This window comes from Drosophila willistoni, chromosome 3R (genome assembly GCF_018902025.1).
Source record: "Drosophila willistoni isolate 14030-0811.24 chromosome 3R, UCI_dwil_1.1, whole genome shotgun sequence".
NCBI classification, from domain to species: Eukaryota; Metazoa; Arthropoda; class Insecta; order Diptera; family Drosophilidae; genus Drosophila; species Drosophila willistoni.
Window position 1 is genome coordinate 10,226,681 of NC_061086.1, and position 5,880 is coordinate 10,232,560.

The following is a 5,880-nucleotide window of genomic DNA, read 5'->3' on the forward strand; positions in this document are numbered from 1 at the left end:
CTTTAAGTCAACCCATTCTCAACCTCAATCGAAATGCCATCCCAACCTCAGATGGTGGTGTAGGGTCTATCCCCCCAATCCCCCCACCATTTTCTCTGCTCCTTTGTATAGAAAACCGCTCTACATGCATTTAGAAACGAAAAATTTGACATTTTCGTGCACTTAACTGTCACATAAAGTGTTAAATGAAATGAGCAGAAGCAGCCACAAAAACGAGCCGCGACGACGACGACGGAGACGACTGTGCAGCATACTTGAGATTGAATCGAATCGACCCCAATGTGCATCAATCCACACCATCACACCACAATACTGTACGTGTGTGTGTGTGTGTGTACCACACTCCAGACCATTTAGAATGGACAAGTATTTATGCTGTCATTACTTTTGGTTCGGTTCGGTTTCGGGTTTTTAGGGGAAAAAAAAACAAAATGTAGCGCAAAGTTTACTGCTAATTAAAAATTGTGGAAAACGAGAAACATGCATGCAATACAATACCCAAAGATACCCAAAACGATCTTAGTCAAAGATGGAGTGCGGCGACAGGACAGGACAGGACCCGCTGGTTCGAACGATTGTTGTGTGAAAAACTCTTTGGGTATGGGCCCTTATGCTGGACTCTGTGTGATCCTTCTCCCTGTTTACCTCCCTTACGAAAGGATTGCTCTCGTGTGTTTTTCCCACCAAAATCGTGGAAAAGTGGGGTCTATGCTTGCTCACTTTTAGGTTATCCGTAATTATAAAGTGAAATAAATTGATTTCTTAACGGCAAACTTAATGACAGCCCGTTGTTGTCGGCTTTCTTTTCCATTCCATTCCTTTCCTTTCCGTTTCGATGACGTCAATGCCGATAACCAAGTCTGTTCACCCGATGTATGTATTTATCAGAGTTTTATGTGGGTACCCGCAGCAAACTCACAAGCAGGAGCAAAGTCGAAACAGACGGTCAGACAGACAGACAGACCGAGGGAGTCAGGGTCACAGGGTAAATGCAATTGAATTGCCAAACATGATCGACAAATCCAATTTAAATTAAGAATACGAATGCTTTATTTCGTGGGATGTATGTAGGTACTCTTGAAGTACTTTTGCAAATGAAGTCATATTCTCACGCATGAATGGCCTAGCGGTGTATCGGTTCAGTCAGTGGGTGAGCTCTCCGAGCCTGGGAAGCAATATTATTGAATAGCAAATGCGGGATTGGGTAAAGAAGGAAATTCAACATTAAGTAAGAAAGACTTTAATTAATTTCTATGTTTGTATGGATTGGAAAATTTATAAGATAATGTTGTGTTTTGGGGGGAACTTCCAAGAAGTTAAGAAAAGTACACAATATAAAGTCATATGGTATGCTAAGACATATAAGAGTCGTTAGGATATGTATGTATGTTCAGTTTGGTTGCGTTTTTTTCCATACATAAAATTTGTGTTGCTAGTTTCGTTAGTGTGTTTTTTGTTGTTGGTACAACATAACATCCTAACTACTTATAAGCTCTTTCTTAACGTGAACGTGCTTAAGTCTGCAAAAATTTTATATTGATTTAATAAATATAAATGGCATCTACTTGTTTAAATATAGATCTAGCAGAATTTGGGAGGTGCCTGGATCACTTTCGTTAGCCAAGTTTATTACCTTTATTGTGTATTTTGTTAAATATTAGATCATAACCATTTAAATGAAAAATGTTTGATTATGACCTTTTTTCTTCTTTTTTAGCCTTTTAGCTTAATATTCATTGTCGGCGTAAAGGCGTCAAAAATTTTGTACAAATGCCTTGAGCAATGAAAAATTCTCGTTTTTTAGTGATAACTTCAAACTTAATACGATCTTATAATTTTTTATTTTCGTATTCGATGCCTTATGAATCAAAGATTGGTATAAGGTAAAAGACTTCTTATATCACATCCAGAACACAGAAATGTTTTGATTTTTCTTAATATCTTTTCAAATTACGCGGCTTAGACAAAAGAAAAAAATTATTTTTAGATATTTGCCTAATAAAAGGCCAGGCTAAAAAAAATTCTGGATATAAGCAGCGAGTAAAAAGAAAAAAATGTTCAAAGTAGCATGCAGCGAAGTATTGCTGCTAGTAACTCTGGTACAAGTTCGAATCTTTGAAAACTGTTCAAAATGAATTTGAATCGAAATAGATACTTTTGAGCAAAAAATACGCAAAAGTTTTTTTATATGGCTCACTTGGTAGATTTTGACACATATAGAAATAACTGTTACTATAAATTCTAAATACATTCGAACTTATTCAAAAATAAACCAATGAGAAATGTATTTTTTAACCTTTGGCAAAAACCTTTGGCAATGCTAAAATATTAAGAGTATTAGTAATTTAATTTAAGTTGACAGTCTCCAAAGAATTGGCAACTGGGAATCTTTTGACAAGTTCGAAATTAATGGTTTTATCTGTAAGTAGTTTGAATATAGATTCTCTTTCAGTTTTGTTAGCAGCATTTTTTAATGGCTGCCTACATGTGTATCACCTCTCTTCCGTCTCTCTCGCTCACCATGTTTCTTTTTATGCGGTTAGAGTCGTCGTATCAGCCAATGGGGGAAAAGCAACAGGTGCAAACGACAGCCAATGCGCATCAATGTTCACACCTATGAGTCGTCAGGCCTCGTCATACATGGCACCTCGCTCATTAGTACTCACCCACGCAAATGGGCCCACATGCTCACGCTTACACTCACACTCGTATCGCACTCACTCTCTCACACACAGTCGCAACTAATTAACATACAAAATGAATGCGACAGCAAAAACAAAAAACAAAAACAAACAACAACCAAAAAATTTAACGTCCGCGCGCCGCTTTTTGTTCTCTCTTTCGCTCTGCTGCTGGCAAGTGAGAAAATTTTTTGAAGCTCCACCTTTTTCCACACACACACGCACACAAAGCTGAGTGTATGAGTATGTGTGTATGGGGGAACACATGTTAACCGCATTAAAAATTAATGTACAAATTGTTTATTATGTTGTTGAGTTGGTTTTTTCTTTATGCCGTCGGCCCTCACACACACACACACAACTACAAATAACTATATCTGTGTGTGTTGCAAGAGTTTCAGGATTGTTTTTTGTTTCTCGCCATTTGATTTGCCCCTTTTTTTTTTTGTTCCCTGTGGCCCCCGCCAACTTGTTGATTGAGAACTGCCCAAACAGCAAGTGATTCGCTTTTTATTTTTTGAAAATTTCATTTGAATTTTGTGGTTTGTTTTTATCGCCAACGACGTGTATATGATTGACATTCTCAAGAACTTTTGCCACACACCAAATCCCCCAGTGAAATGCTAAAAGTTCCCGCCAAAATGCCGAAGTTTCTATGCCCTTGCCAAATAGAAAATAGAATCTGCTAATCTGTCTAATTTAACTAGTTCATTGAAAAATACATTATTTATTACAGTGTTAAAAGAGAAGTTTAAATATAAAAGAGAAAGGTTTTAGATAAACAAGAGTCACACCTCTTTGATATAGTTGAAGGATATTATATGAGGCACCTCATTGATCCACGTGCTAAATAATTACTTTTAAAAAGATACAAATTGGCGTCGATTCAGACAATATTATCCTTAAACTTCTTTAAAAATAGGTATACCCTATACGAAAGGGCATAAAATATGCCCATTTCTGATGCAATTTTCACTTGAAAATCTTCTTTTGAAAAATGCTGAATACTCAAACACTGAAATACACAAAAAATTATTGTTCACAGATAGAGAGAATAAAAAAGCCCACCCATTTGATCATTTCTGCCAAAGTGAGAAATTAAAAATTTCCAAACATGTACATTTAAAGTTTCCCAGGAACAATATTATCAATTCAATTCAGAGAATTAAGATTGCAGATAAGCAATAATGCTTTTAATAACGTTTAAGTATAGATTATGTAGAATGAGAATAGAAAACCGTGTGAAATGTTAAAGGGGGAACTACCAGGAAATTACTTGCGATTTTGTGAATTTTTAAATTCTTCTTTTCATTTAAACAACAGAATTTATTTATTAATCAGATTTATGGTAGTACAGTACAAAAGTAAATTTTTTAAACCTAAATAAACTTATGAAAGAAAAAATGTTTGATTCTACGTCAAGGATCGATCGAGGGTTTCTAAGATCGTATAGAATTCACTTCAGAGATGAATTTTTATTAATAAATATTATCAAAGATCTTCCCTCTAACAGAGACTTACAACAAATTTAAAAAATAAAACTTTTTATCCTTTTTTAATTCGAGTTATTTAGTCTAAAGTCGTTTCCTATCTCAGTCGCTTCAAAGAACTTCCCCTTCGGACAACCCTTACGTCATTTGGTCGCATTTGAATGTAAGAATAGCATTAACACTGGGTTAACATTTTACGATATTCATTTAGCAGTATTTTGTATAGGGGAAGGCAGCGTTAACAGAGGACGCTCTCTCCAATTGGAGAGCATACGAGACGACGACGTCACACCTCGGCAGCGGCGGTCTTCTCACACATACTCACACCCCCATCTCCATTTACTTGCAGGCAGTCAACAAACGGTGAACCGTTACACCGTTATATGTTGATGGTGGTGGCAAAGTCACACACATACAAAGGAACAACCTCTCATAGGCAGCAGCATACACTCTCACATAAAAGCAGCACCCTCACATAGATATAAAAATTGCTCTCAGTGCACTAAGGGGCGCATAACCTCATATTCCTGCATATGGACGAGATTTTAATATAACAGAAAACAACGAATTAGGAATTAAGTATTTGGAGTTAATGTTTATAGGTTGCAGGCGCATGTAGTGTACAAGAGGAGAACGAATCAGAAAATAAGGTTAGCTACCGAAAGTGGTAAGAAGTGCTATACATATAAGGCAAATCGTCACGCCAAGAAGAACAACAGAATCGCACATTTAAAAACACTTTCCGTATAAAAGTGGATGTTCAGATCCCTTGATTTTCGCTTTAAGCCTAGAAAAAAGCATTTCTCTAAATTACGTATGCTGATAATGATATTGATCAACTTTAAGAACATTTTCTAGATGTTTCTATGAATCTTGGTCCTAAATTTGAAGAAAATATTAAAATCACAACGGTTGTATAAAGAGTATTATGTTGAATGAGATACTTAATACTTTTTATGTTGAATGAGATACTTAGCATACTTTTTTGGGCAAAATACGGTTTTTTGGCCGTGGAGGCAAGATGCCACGCCCATTTTCTCTAAAAATAATTGCAAAATATCTTTATTACCTCACGCAATGCATTGAGACTGAAAATTATTGTTTAACATACATTTTTGAAAAAAGTGCTCAAAAAATGGCTCCGCACCCCATAGTGCACTGGTGCTGCTCGCTCTCTGTTTTACTCTAACTCGGCAATACGACGACAACGACAACCACGACGACGACGACGACGACTACGGCAGACGAGGGCAGCGTCAGATTGAGATTCAGATGCTGCCTGAGCCTTCTACCCTCTGCCGCCTGCCAGCCAGCCAACCATCCCAACATCATCATCATCGAGAACACAAGGAAAGCCAAAAAATTTAGTTTAGTTGCATTCTAGACGTCGCGTCGTCAGCACACGCGTTGCTCCTCCACATGGGAACAAACAATAGGAACAATAATAAGAACAACGCAAAGAAATCAGTAACAAAAACCGCGACACTTGAATCAAAAATAAAGCAATTTTTAATAATTTATATCTGTAAGATATTCATTTAGTATCTACAAGATAGAATTCTGTGTATATGCGTAGTGCAAAGAAATCGAGTAAACTCAAACAAATGGCCGACTCAAAAGGCCATCGTCAACACGTGTGTGATTACTTAAAACTCCTTTCAAAATAAAAAACTTTCTAAAGTTAAAATAAAAAAAAACAACCCAAAACA